The sequence below is a fragment of the Pristis pectinata genome, chromosome X, assembly GCF_009764475.1.
Source record: "Pristis pectinata isolate sPriPec2 chromosome X, sPriPec2.1.pri, whole genome shotgun sequence".
In the NCBI taxonomy this organism is placed as follows: Eukaryota; Metazoa; Chordata; class Chondrichthyes; order Rhinopristiformes; family Pristidae; genus Pristis; species Pristis pectinata.
The window spans coordinates 14,406,471-14,420,596 of NC_067450.1; the positions used below are offsets into that span (position 1 = coordinate 14,406,471).

At 41.1% G+C, this 14,126-nt stretch overlaps 1 non-coding gene across 1 annotated transcript; it reads right to left on the reverse strand.

The window, feature by feature from the left end:
• Positions 1–3,866: 3,866 nt before the first annotated feature.
• On the reverse strand, positions 3,867–3,939 carry trnak-cuu (transfer RNA lysine (anticodon CUU)). Its single transcript has one exon. It is a non-coding gene; the product is annotated as a tRNA-Lys (tRNA).
• Between the last annotated feature and the right edge of the window lie 10,187 nt (positions 3,940–14,126).

A 14,126-nucleotide genomic window follows, 5' to 3' on the forward strand; every position in this document is an offset into this window, starting at 1 on the left:
AGATTTCATTCTACTCTCAAAAATATGCTGAAGACTTATTGCTTTGAAAACACAAAGGATTGGGACGAAGGTATTCATTTACTTTTGTTTGCCGTTAGAGATTCAATCCAAGAGTCAATAGGATTTAGTCCGTTTGAGCTTGTATTTGGACATAAGGTGAGAGGACCTTTGGAGTTGTTAAGAGAGCAATGGGTTAATGAGGAAGTGCACTTGAGTCTGTTGGACTATGTCCAAAAATTTAAAACTCGGTTGGAGAGAGTCTGCCAGCTAGCGAGAGAGAATTTGAAAACCAGCCAGATAAGAATGAAGACATATTTTGATAGACGTGCTCGGCCTAGGACATTCGCAGTGGGGCAAAAGGTATTGGTATTTTTCCCTAGCCAAAATAATCCCTTGCAATCTCGTTTTTCTGGACCCTATGTTATTGAATCTCGAGTGACTGATCTAACATATATAATCAAAACACCAGATAGACGCAAGAAAACACAACTCTGTCATGTAAACATGCTAAAACCTTATTATGAGAGGGATTCAGTTGTGGCCTTAGTGGATGATGTAAAGGTTGTTTCTAGAATGCCTGATGTTGATGTTGAGGAAGGCCAATTTAGACCAAATATTGTTCCAACGAAACTAAAAAACCAAAATATCCTGGAGAACCTTGAAACAAAGTTGGACCATTTACAAGTTTCACAAAAACAACAGATGAGAGAATTAATTTTAAAATTTAAAAATCTGTTCCCAGATGTTCCAAACAGAACATCGATAATTACCCATGATGTTGATGTTGGGGATGCAAAACCAATCAAACAACACCCATATCGAATGAATGTGGAAAAAAGTAAACTTGTTGATCAGGAAATAAAATACATGTTGGAGAATGATATTATTAGACATTCTAGTTCAAATTGGAGTTCGCCCTGTGTTATTGTACCTAAACCTGATGGAACTGTTAGATTTTGCACAGATTACAGGAAAGTGAATGCTGTAACAAAGTCAGATGCTTACCCTATTCCTAGGGTGGATGATTGCATAGACAGAGTGGGAAAGGCAAAATTTCTTACAAAGATTGACCTATTAAAAGGGTACTGGTGTGTTCCATTAACAGATAAAGGAAGGGAGATTTCAGCCTTTGTAACCCCTTCTGGATTGTATGAATACAATGTTTTGCCATTTGGAATGAAAAATGCTCCGGCAACATTTCAAAGAATGATTAATTCAGTGATTCATGTGTTAAAACATACAGATGCCTACATTGACGAATTAGTGACTGGGAATGATACTTGGGAAGATCACATCTCTGCGTTAGAAAGGTTGTTTGAAAGACTTTCCAAGGCTAACCTTACAGTTAACTTGGCTAAAAGTGAATTTGGCCATGCCACTGTGACGTATCTTGGTTATGTTGTAGGTCAAGGCAAGCAAGCTCCTGTTCAGGCAAAAGTTCAAGCAATATCTGAGTTCCCTATTCCCACAGGTACGAGGACTGTTAGAAGATTTTTGGGAATGGTTGGATATTATCGAAAATTTTGTAAAAATTTTGCTGATATTGCTCTTCCGCTAACTAATCTTCTGAAGAAGGGAGTAAAGTTTGTTTGGACAGATTCTTGTCAAGAAGCATTTAAGAAGCTGAAAGCCATTTTATGCTACCATCCTGTGCTCAGAACACCTGACTTTGAAAAGCCATTTTCATTAGCAGTAGATGCCAGTGATGAAGCTGCAGGAGCTGTGTTGTTGCAGAAGGGTGACCTTGATGATATTGACCATCCTGTAGCTTACTTTTCAAAGAAATGTAATGAGCATCAAAAGAATTATTCCACCATAGAGAAAGAATTACTGTCGCTTGTTTTAGCCTCGCAACATTTCAGTGTATATGTTTGCACCGCTCAGAAACCATTGACTGTGTATACAGATCATAACCCATTGGTGTTTCTGAGCCGAGTCAAAAACGAGAACAGAAGGCTGTTAAACTGGAGTTTAATTTTGCAAGAGTTTGATCTCATGATTACTCACATTAAAGGCAAAGATAATGTGATTGCTGATTGTCTTTTCCGATGTTAAATGGGAAACATGTATCTGTACTAATCTGATAGTCTGTAGTTGTGTAGCATGATAATTATTAACATTACTAACTATGCGCGGTTAATATTTTACTTGGGAAATTTTTTTATTAGGTGGGAGGTGTTACGGACTCAGTGAAAGTCCCTTTCAGATAGAGAGTGTGTGTGTATGTGTGTGTGGGGCGTGCTTACGTCAATAGAAGATAAAGGACGTAATGACGTTGTTGAAGAAGTTAGAAGAAGAAGAAGAGAGGGAGAGAGAGAGAGAGAAGGGAGAGAGACACCAGCCTGCTAGTTTTCTCTATCGATGGATGAGAAACAATAACTGTGTTTGCCACTGAAATCCATGTATGGAAGTTGGAAGTAATCCGGTGGAGTTCACTTTGTTGCTGACCTGTAGAAGGAAACAGGTATTTGTGTGTGGACGACCACGATTCGGATGCTTTTCGGGGTGAGGAAGTCACTACCGAGTGAACACTGAAGTGTCGCTGGGATTCCATCGTGGAACATTTGGATTTCGTATTTACTCTCTCTATGTTTCTCTACGTCTACGTCTTATCTTCAGACAACGGTGGTTGTTGAAGAAGCCCTTGCTCATGTTTCACCTTATGGCTTGCGGAACTGAACTTTAAGAACCATTCCGGAACTGGGAGTTTTGGACTTTGCCACACACACACACACACACACACACACACACACACACACACACACACACACACACACACACACACACACACACACACACACACACACACACACACACACGAAGAGTTTAGTTTTGGGGTTAACGTTCGAGGTTTAACATTTTTGAATTCTAGCATACTAACATTTTTACTTTTGTTTTACGTATTACCATAAGTAGTGATTAATAAAATAGTTTTTAACACTGAATCATGCTCAGTGTGTTTCTTTTGTTGCTGGTTCGTGACAGTACATCTAGTGGTCCTTCAAGACAGGACGGCAGACTAATATCGATAGTTGCAAGTCATGTGCAATCCATACCTTAATAATTTGATGCAGGTTATGAATGAGTGGTAAAGTTATTTTGTAATCGCACAGAGCAATGTTTAGACAGTGATAGCGGATGTGACGCTGGCAGTGCCTCGCGCCGATCGGAAGTGTCCCTGCGAGCTGATGGTGCTATTTTGTAACACGCGGGATGAATGTGGAAAATAATAGCAATTAACACTATGCAATAAGTAAGAAGTATATAATCTCTTTGGAAACAACGTTATCGACACTCGTAGATTTGCAAATGGAAACATTCAACTGATTTCAATTCACCCCAATTGTTCCGCATGCAATGATCCTTTCGGGAGATGGTTCTCATGCAGGAACTTAAACCCACTTTTTCTTCGGCAACACCCTCGTCAAACTAACTAAAGCCAACTGCATTCTGACCCTCGTTCTAAGGATTTCTCTGAATGTCTCTCTGACTTCTCTTTCCTAAAATCTGAAGTAGAAAATATTATATGGCGGCATGAACGAGGAAGCGGAGCTCTTAAACGGGGGTCGGGGTGGATGGAATTAATGGGACAGAGAGAGAAAGGGTAAAGACGAGAGGTGAGCTGCTTTGACACTGACAGAGTTTGATTTGAGGATTGTTTGGAATAAATAAATGTCAGAAATATACAAATACCAGAAAGTTATGCCAGTGAAGAGGTCGAGCTGTGGTGAATGCTGCCGTCGGAAAATGGCGTTCTCGGCAGAGTTCACAAAATCACTTCTCCATATAAATTGGGCGGAAGTGTTACATATCTGTAAATCTTACCGGAGGCTGGTTGGAATGGATCAGAAAATAAAAACATCCATCGCCCAACGTGGGGCTCGAACCCACGACCCTGAGATTAAGAGTCTCATGCTCTACCGACTGAGCTAGTCGGGCTTATAACAGTGTTTGGATCAGAATCAGATTGATTATCACTGACATATGTCCTGAAATTTGTTGTTTTGCGGCAAAAGTACAGTGCAAGACATAAAAAAAATACTGTAAGTTATCACTAAATAAATAAGTATAGCAAAGGAGGAATAGCGACATAATGTTCTTGGGTTCATGGACCGTTCCGAAATCTGATGGAGGAGGGGAAGAAACTCATCCTGAAACGTTGTGGGTCATCAAGCTCCTGTACCTCCTCCCCAATGGTAGTAACAGTCAACATTGTTATCAATTACTGTTGGCAAGAAATGATGTCTGTCTGAAAATATATTGGGATAGATTTTATGGAAATTCAGCAGGAATAGATACATCCTCGCACGGCAGAAATAGAGAGGGTTGTTCTGATAACATGAAACATTCTACCAAATATTGTAATCCTTTTCGTTTGATAACTGCCTCAATCTGCTAGCGTTGGTTATGGAGACTGTGGGAGCCCCAATTCCATAAACAATAATCAATTAGCTTGAATTTGCAGGGCAAGTGGCTTGTCACAGTTATTTCGTCATTTTCGAGATTGGACCTGCATTCAGAGATAGGGGGCTGGAAGCCCTGTCACCTTTCACAGGTTTTTCACTCATTGGTCTTCTCATTCATTCCGTGTCGCGGGATTAGTGTCTCGCTAGTTTCACAAATATGTTTCAATCATATTGAACCCAATCCTTCTCCCCCACCCCCGCCCCAATTATTTCCTTTACATTCGTTGTTTTTTATTGTTCCAATTTGTCCATTTATTAACTGCTTGATGCAGGGTACATATTGTTTCAATCATTAATATTAATGAAAATAATTAAGTGGTTTTGTAATGATCAGCCAATTATATCTCCCGCAACTACTGAAAGTTCTGAAGCAGAGGTCTGGTGATATAGCTGTTTTCTGCAGTATGTCCAGGGATTGGCAAGAAGTTTACGTCTGATGCCCGAAGTATCTCAATCGTAACAATTAAATGTTGTAAAGTGAAAGCAAAAGCCGAATGAAGAATCTGATAATACAGGTAGCAGTGCGATCGGGCAACGACATACGTACACGAGGAACTGCAGAGAAAAATCTCTCCACTTAAATTACCTGGAGAGAATGGGTGTCTGAAAATATAAGCGAAGTGAATCAGAGACTGCATTAAAGGGATCACAAAGAATGTAAGTTCACTTGGAAAACTAATAAGTAAGTACGGTTCTACAGCTTGCCTGACAGAGAAATCAATTATCCAATTACCCACCATGGGACTCGAACACCGGACCCTGAGATTAAGAGTCTCATGCTCAACCGATTGCGCGAGGTGGAATGACAACTGTAGGTTCTATAATCATTTAATGTAGATCTATGTTCTAATATCCGAATATTTTGTTGCCCATAGAGCAAATGATAACGTGGACCTGAATGACTTGCGAATGTAGCTGGCATTTTCTGAGCGCAGATGCTTGGCATCTGAACCGGTCCTATTATAGATCCGTTATTATCCTTCGGGTGGCGTAAACACTTTGGATGCAATCAAAGTTTGAGTATGCTTCCGCTGGTGGAATCTGTTTTAACTTGTTGGGTCCAGTAGCTCCCAAGGACGGTATCTCTGTTCCCAACATTGACAAGCGTCTCCTTCCAGATTTTCATTTGTTTCATTCTTCAATCATTTAGCCAGTTTTACTCCAGTTATATTTACGGCAATACCTTTGGTAAATTTCTGGAATTATACACAGAAGCTGGAGGAAACATCAGTTCATGGTTGCCGGTGATTTTAAATTCCAATAAAGAACGCCCGTATCAGCAATGCTGAGCATACGAGAAGCGGATGGCCAGACAATGGTTCTGTTTCCCCGAGGACCTTCAGAGGAGGCATTCTCCACTTCCCGATCAGTGTCCTGCCGACTGTTCTCCCTGATCTACAGCAAGATATTGTTTCTAATCTGCATTCCCAAGCCGCACAGTGCAGGGGGTGCTAGTCCAGAATGACGTTTTGCTTTCACGTTGATCGAAACATCTTTATGGATATTGGCGTTATAGCTACAAGATACGGCTTCTATTTCAGTGCGGCGAGTCTCAGGTGTGATAGATAATATTGAAGCAGGGCTCAGGTAGAACGAGAAGAGTTTATAATTTTGAAATGTCAAACACCCAATTGGACCTGTGCATGCATGCACTTGTGCATATAACAAATTCAATTTTGACTTAGACTTTGAGACACAAATGCTTCATTTTAATTGTATCCAACATTGCTGTCTGAGGCATCGGCTGAGATTATTTTTTCTCTGTGAATAATGAATGTCTTTGATTTCTGAATTTTAAGCGAGCTGTGGAAATACAGCCACCAGAACCAAGAAGTTATGTTGATTATCTATTGCATTCCTACTTGATCTTTATTCAACACAATGTGATCCATTTCACTCCCGTTGTTTCCCTGACAGTCCGTTCATTCTTTTCCAGATGCCAGTTCATTTCGCTTGTTTATCACAGGAAAACGTGGTTTCCAACCGTCAAATATGTCCTTAATCTTCCTGCACCCAGCACGCGGGGGCTGATGAGCCCCCACGGCCTCCATTCAAGTCCCTACATTAGTCGCCCACTCTGTTTCCTGCCTCATGTAACCGTTTTAGGTTCATTCCACTCACTCCACTGACCATCACTCTCGCCCGCTTTACTCCTTTCTGTGGTCTATTTTTCCTCATACGTCCTTCCAAATTCATCTCCAAATGTCTAACGCATTCGTACATCGGGATAATATTCCCTCCCTAACATTATCAGGAAATGAACATCACTGTTACCAGAGCGCGGAAATGAGTTGGTAACCGTCCTCAGTTTAAGGGTTTGGCGGCGGAATGAAGGGGCCGAATCAAGTTTCAACCACTCCAGGCGGATTGTGTTGTTATTGCCCTTCGCAACTGCTTGGAGCTCTCAAATTAATCACTGGAGCCGGAGCGAACATGTCTGCTTGTTCCTTGTTCATAATCTGGTTCCTAATACCGGTTTGAGAGATCGCGGGATTTACATCCCCCTGAACCTTCATCATTACTTGTTGCCAGTCACGATTCTGTTTCCGTTCATATCTCTCCCCTTTGTGGTATATTCCCCGTGGAGGACCCCATCTGCCCGTCCATTTGGGAGGCCGGAAGGTGGTCTGACAACTCGCTCCCACCCAGCGATGAATTGCCGCTAGTAGCAGGACTCACGCAGCAGGAAAACAATCGTCTTCATCGCCAGACGTCATTATGGAGACTCTTCGCATTACTTTCAGTGCCCCAGCTATAACCGCCATGCAAACCCAGATTACCAATATCCATGAAAGCCGAGAATCACGAATTTACTGAGAACATTGGCCGATCTTAAACTTAATTCTGCCCACTGCCTCCGCTCCAGTTCCTTGGATCGTCAGATGTGAAGAGTCTGCTCTTTGTATCTGCATCATAAAGGGCCATTTCTGTTGTAAATTAACCATCTGGGAGAATGGTTTCGTTTTAGTATCTCCGTTAGTACACTCTGACTTGCTGGGCATGTCCCACACTCCGTGTACTGGCAACACATATCAAGGACAAAGAAGCACAATCGGCCTCAATCTGTCCCACCAATACATTTGATACCCCCTTTGTCTCATCCATCATTCCAGCTACCTTATCCGCAACATTACCTTACCATTTTATCTTTGCTACCGAGTTCTGATGAAGGATGTCTGACTTGAATCTTTTCTTTCTTTCTCTCCAAACAAAGATGGTCACAAGGTGCAAAGTATTTTTCTTATCAAAGATTGGAAAGTAGCACGAGTAACACGGCTTTTTTGGAAAGAATCAAGAGGGAAGACAGGAAGCACCTACCTGCCTACATTCCCCTCTTACCTGTATTCACCAGTCATCCGCCAGCTGTTGATTCCCCCCTCCCCTACCCTTTTATTCCGGCTGCTACCCTCTTTCTTTCCAGTCCTGACGAAGGGTCTCGACCAGAAACGTCGACTGTTAATTTCCCTCCGTAGATGCTGCCTGACTTCCTGAGTTCCTCGAGCATTTCGTGTGTGTTTCGGGACGCAGAAAGCATTAGATCATTTCCCTTACACCACCAGCCGTTAAGAAAAACCTGTAATCTATTAGTAACATCGGTAACTCGCAAATAAAAAAAAATGGATTGGGCAGTGTCAAAGCATATTCATGAAAAGGAAATTATGTTTAGCAAATCTGATGGAATTGCATTTGCTTTTAAGTAACAGCATATGTAAGAACCAATATGATAATCAGATGTACTTGGACTTTGCAATGCCTTGGATAAGGCATCATACAGGCGGTAATTTAAGTGAGCGAGAGTGCGCGGTATTGGAGATTACAAATAGGTGGGAATTAAGGACTCTCCAACAGATAGAGAACAGGAAGAATACATGAATGGGTGTATTTCAGATCGAGTGACTGTTGTCATGCTGGAAGGATTGGAATCATGGCCCTAGATGTTCAATGACTAGATCAATGTTTCTATTGTTATCATCAAATACATTTTGTCCAGTATTTCTGAAGATACAAATGAGGTTGTCAGTGCTGCTGTGTTAAGAACAAAGTAGGGCTTGAGGAATTTGCAGTTAGGATACGTGAATGAGAATAGAGAGGGCAGTTAAGGTAAAAATGAGGAGATTAAGTTTGAAATAAAAAGAAGTCGTTGTATTGTTGAACAGTAAAATATTGAAAAATATTAATGGTGATGGAACGCGTGTACCCACGTGCGCTAATCATTGAAAGGTAAAGTTGTATTGTCATTTGGAAACAACGAATTCTGCCCCGCCAGAGTTTCATGGAGATGCAATCAGGGCCTGGGACTGCCCACACACAAGGACAGTGCGAGTGTAAAACATTGTCATTTTTGATAATTGCCAATGCATTTGAATGAATAGATTGGAGACGACTTACATGCAAGGCACCTTAAAGCAAATAAGGAAAAATATCGCTACAAGCATAAGAACCTGTGGATAGATCACCGTCATGAGTCAACGACTTGTTTCAGACATGAAACGACTAAAGATAATTTTTGGTGTATTAAGAGTCTTGTAAAAATCTGCAAAAATCAATACTGATTAATATCATGAAACAAAATAACCGTAAGAGACTGCACTGAATGTCAATTGTGCGATGCGAGGTGGTCAGATCTTTCAGTCGGAGAGATTCGAGTATTTCAGGTCCAACTTTGGAGTTCAAAGCTGGAAAATGTTTGTCTTCAGTTTGTCCATACCCTCAAGTTAGTTTCGTGAAACAGACTCCGTGCAGTCGTTACACATGGCCCCCATATTTGTGTGGGCGTGTGAATATCGTTGGAGGCAAATATAACAGTAATTGTCAATCGAATATCTTGCGCTGTGACTATTATTTTCCGTACTAAACCCACCCGAAGCAAAGCGTAGGTGTGAATTCTCCCCTTCCAAGAAAACGTTTACTTCAATTACTTGCCAAAGGAAGTCCCTTTCTTAATTTGAGAAGCCAGTGTGCTGTATCTCCTGTTACAAACGATACTGATTGGAAGGTGATTGTCTATGTTAGAAACATATTAAACCAAAGAACTGTTCCATTGGACATTTGTCAGAGAAATGAAGCGTGTAACATTCGCCCTTGAAAATGACAGTAAACAATATTAACTCTATTTGTTTTTGTAATTTTTTCGAGCAGTGAATTTCATTGTACGGTGACACGATGCATGAAAATAATTTCCCAGATGTTTTTGTTCAGTGGGTTGCGATTGACGTAACGAACGAGGTCGTCTCATTAACTGGCTCAGTGTACATTCCGCGCTCTTGGACACGAGCTTTCAATCCAATCACCAGTACATGTGGGCATTGGAACATTTCGAACTACTGATCGCTACTTCTCACAGAAAATGGGATATCCAGCAATTTACTATATGGCGAGAATGTTCTCTCCTATACTGGCAGCGATTGGTTATCCTGGGAATGTGCTGGAGCTAGTAATTTTGTGTGCTCTTCCTTACTCTTGCTGGCCCTGCTGCTCTGCAGACTAGTCGCCCTGAAACATTCTCATGATGAGTGTTTCCAGATTGTTGAAGTTTCAAGCATTTGTTTTTCTTTCAAATATTGCTGATCTTTTTTTAAATGTCTGGTTCATGTGTCAATTGCATAAATTGAGTTTGTGCCAATGTTGATATTGTTCCAGCATTTGAACTTACTCGACCTTCCGGAGCATAACCGCTATAAATTGTTCCAACTCTGAGTCTGCAACAATTCAGAAACCTGGAAGTTCACAGCAACGAAGAGAAAATGTTACCGTCGCCAAAGCTCTTTCAGTGAGCTTCCCAGTTAATCTGCGACAGGCAGCTCATTTTATTCACCATTAAACATCAAATGAGAAATATTGCCTCTATATTTCTTGAAATGGCTTTTCAATTTGAAGCAATAATGTGTCAACTGCCCATCTTCCACATTGGCCTTCTTTTGCTTGTTTTAATTTTAATTCTGCAGTTCCACTTCCCAGATATTAAACATTTTCCCGAAGTCCATGTTTTGTTTTCCAATTATTAATGGTTCCTTCAGCGTTCACAGCTACAGTGATGGGCCCAGCCTTGATGACTGCATGGATAAGCCGTCTGCCCGTATATATGTCGTGGACTGCAGAGTCTCCATTGTAAACGATTGTATTTACATAGAAGTCATGCAGAAGATTTTGTCCATACTTATTCATTGAGGAAAATGCCTCCCATATTATAATTGAAATATACAACAGCTGGCAAAGAAAACCCTAATTTGACCAGAAAATGGTTATGTTTTGCAGAACGGTCTGTGCGCATACGGTGGAAGGGGCCGTCGTGAAAGCAATCTTCGCCCTCAGTAAGACATCACTGACAAATCTATACTGGGGGATGTGGTGGTCGAGAAAATATCATATATCTCGTCGACCTGATTTGCTCCACGAATTATCTCACGTCAGCGGCACGAGGTAATCCCATCCACACTTCTTCAATCATGAATCTTTATTCCACCATTTTGGACCGGTAATTTGTTTAGATTTCCAACAAAAAATAAAATATTATATGAGTCAATTGCTTGTCATTGAATCCATTTGCATTTTAGGAATATTCTCTGCGTAAAGAGAATGTTCTTGTATTCACAGTTCAAGCAGCTGCATGAGGTTAGGTAAATACTGGAATCTGGATCAACGAATCTGCGTCTGCGTCTGTTATCTGACGAAGGGTCTTCGGCCTGCGAAGAAAATTCTGTTTCTCTTCCCACAGATGTTCCCTGATCTGCTTTATATTTCCGGCATTTTGTTCGCTTCTATTTCAGATTTCAGTCTCTGCAGATTTTGTTTATTACTTTGCATGTGATCTGAACGTTGCTGGATTATTTTCTCTTCATCAGCGGAATAAATTCCTTTACTTTTATGACTGGAATCGTTCTTCCATCGCCAGTATGACGAATCTTGTATTTTCACATGTAACGGGGAAAACGGTGTGGATGTTCATTGTGTGCCTGTCAGATAAAATAAGTGTTATTTGGGCTTTTACACAACCCCTGTATTTTCACTTTTTTTTATTCCACCCTCTCAAACACGTTCATTGACACATTTGATAGATACTCTGCTGGAAGGGTTGGACAATTCATGCTTGTATCGACTGGAGCTTAAAAGACTGAGCGCTGATTGAGGGGTTCTTGTCAGGGTGGATGTGGTCCAAGTGTTTTCCCTTGTGGGAATGTCCAGAATCATCATACACCAGCTAAATACATTCTTTCAATGAAGAGCATGTGGAAGTATTTTCGGTTACATTTGCATCTTTGGTTCACAAAACAAATCAATGCTCTTCTTCATGTCAGTCCATCATAATCTTGTTGGAGATAACTGTTACAGAAATTGGAACAATGGACACAGAATGAAACGTTACCAACAAGAAAGCGTTTCTGATCCTGTCGGACTGACTAGTATCCGGCTGTCATGGAATCACGGATGAAGTGCAGGAGTAGCTTCCTCTGCCCTACAAACCTGTTCCGCAATTAAACAGGAACTTGGGTGCTCCCTTGCATTTAAACCAGAACTTTGGTATTAATCTCCCACCGCAGTCTGAAAGTGACCCATACTGACATTAGCTTATCACTTCCGTTCGCTTTGCAAACTCGTGGGAACATTTGCAGTCGGCTGTTATATTTTAGCTCATTTTACCCACTCGTTTTAGCTTCCCTTTCCCTGCAAAGCCAAGGTCCTTTCCTGAATTAAAACAATGTATTCAGTCCTCATTGTTATTGCTTTGAAAAAAAAGAGAAGTTAAAATGTGTCGGTAGTCAGAGATAATTTCATCCCTGCATGTGATTCTGTGAAAGTTAACAGCCATTTGAAATCTAACCATTTGACTGGCCATTAATTCAGAAAGGTTTGAGAGCAACCTTATTGACTCTTTATCCTGTTTGACAGCCAAATATATCGCCTTTCCTTCATTATCACTGGGTCGAGATCCTGGTCCCTACCCAGCTCCATGTGCCTATCATCCTTCAACATCTGTTCCTCCACCCCCTTCTCAGTTCAGCAATCTCCTCTGATCTCCGTATGCACTATATTTTCTCTTTAAATTTGTCTGAATGTAGTACGTATTACTTGCGTATTCTCCAGTAATTCCTTGCATTCAAATCATCACAGAATTCCATTGGTAACTCATATCTTATGCCTTCAGTGCCTGTTTTATTAAGATTTAAGATCCTGGGTTCAGATTGGATTCAATTGTTTTCATTCCTTATGTAGAAATATCTCTCACATTATGCTGATTTTCCCCTGTGGAGTTCATCTAACACCATCACGACTAATTACCACCACCACTCCCCGCCCCCCCCCCCCCCACAGTTTTTAAAAAATCTGAATCATAAATCATCTGGTGACTTGCTGTTCTCCTGAGATATTTATTAATGAGACCTTCCAAAATACGTTCTCCACACTTAATGTCAGTTTGGTTTGCCCAGTTATGACGTCAACGAATGTCTCTTTTGGTTATTGAAGTACCGTCATCCTGCAGACTGTTGATATTCCAATTTACCCCCTGTTAACGTTAAAGTGTGCGGACCCAAATATAACTCTCACAATGCTAGTGCTACTCGCTGTCTCCTAAATCCACACGGATTATTTCACTTCTTTGATCTTTGAGTTAAGATATGTATCTCTTTTCCACAGTCCTGCAGCTGTTCAATGAAAGAAATGCTTTCCCCTTATAATTTCGACCATAACTCCTCATATCTCTTCAGCTGAATCTCTTTCTTTGCATTGTGCATGTCGCCAGCTGGATCTGCGTCCAAATACTGGAAGGCCTCCAACCCCGTGGAAATATTGTTCCAGCAGTCAGACCACAAGTCAAGCATTTATGTTCGTGGCTTCAAAGAACAAGATATTTCTACATTACCATACAGCAGGATGCTTACATTACATCTTTTGCACCATCTAAAATGAATGGTAATTTTCACTCTGTGGTTTAAATGCCCAGTGAATGTATACACATTGTCCTTAGTTGCCGCCAACATGACGATGGTGAGGTGTGAGAAGATGATTGTCACATAAACCATGAAACGCCTTTCGGTCCACGGTATCCATAGCAGTGGTGCAATAAACAGCCACTCGAATCTCGCTTCCCGCATTCGAAACGCAGTTCAACACGTCACGATTCCCCCAGTACCAGTGAAATAGTTTGTAAATGTGATGGCAGGTTCTGTCGCAATCATCTCCGAGGCAGTGATTTTCTAATCACTACAGCCCTCCGGTTTTACACTGATAATTCCATGCCAATTGTTGTGTGACTCCCCTGCTCATGGACATCGGCCATTCATTTTTTTTTACATTCTCTATGTCCTTATTAATTTTGTCCTGCACAAATCTTTCCGCCCTTTCCTTCCCATTTCCCAGGGAATAGCCAACGAAAAAAATCAAGCAAGCCGATTCTGAGCTCTGTCAGTCCCATCGTTCTGCCACTGAATGAGTCTCACCTCTAACTTTTCACTCTTCCTTGGATCCAGTGGGCATTCACCATTTTCCTCGGCTTGTCAGTAAGTTTTAAACACTTTCTAAAATCGGAGGTTTGTTATACACTTCACGGTCCAACTTCTTCAAAGATCAACAGCAGTCAGTTCATGACGACCGTCCGGGCATAACTCAATTCAAACCTTCGAGCTGATCCATTTACAGTATCCACATAATTCGTTTGTTCGG